Genomic DNA, 320 nt, shown 5'->3' with positions numbered 1-320 from the left:
TTAAAATGTCCATCTCACCCAAAGCAATCTATAAATTCGATGCAATCCCTATGAAAATACCGATGGCATTTTTCACAGAACTAGAACAAATAATGCAAAAATGTATAGGGAACCACAAAAGATCCCCGAATAGCCACCACAATCTTGGGCAAGAACAAAGTTAAGATATCACGTTACTTGTTACTTGATATCAAACTATACTACAAGGCTATAGTAATCAAAATAGTATGGGACTGGCATAAAATCAGACACATAGATCAATGGAACAGAATAGAGAGCCCAGAAATAAACCCACATCTACACGGTCAATTAATCTATGA

Source organism: Pteropus vampyrus, unplaced genomic scaffold (assembly GCF_000151845.1).
Source record: "Pteropus vampyrus isolate Shadow unplaced genomic scaffold, Pvam_2.0 Scaffold275, whole genome shotgun sequence".
Lineage (NCBI taxonomy): Eukaryota > Metazoa > Chordata > Mammalia > Chiroptera > Pteropodidae > Pteropus > Pteropus vampyrus.
Note: the sequence above shows the minus strand (reverse complement) of the source record.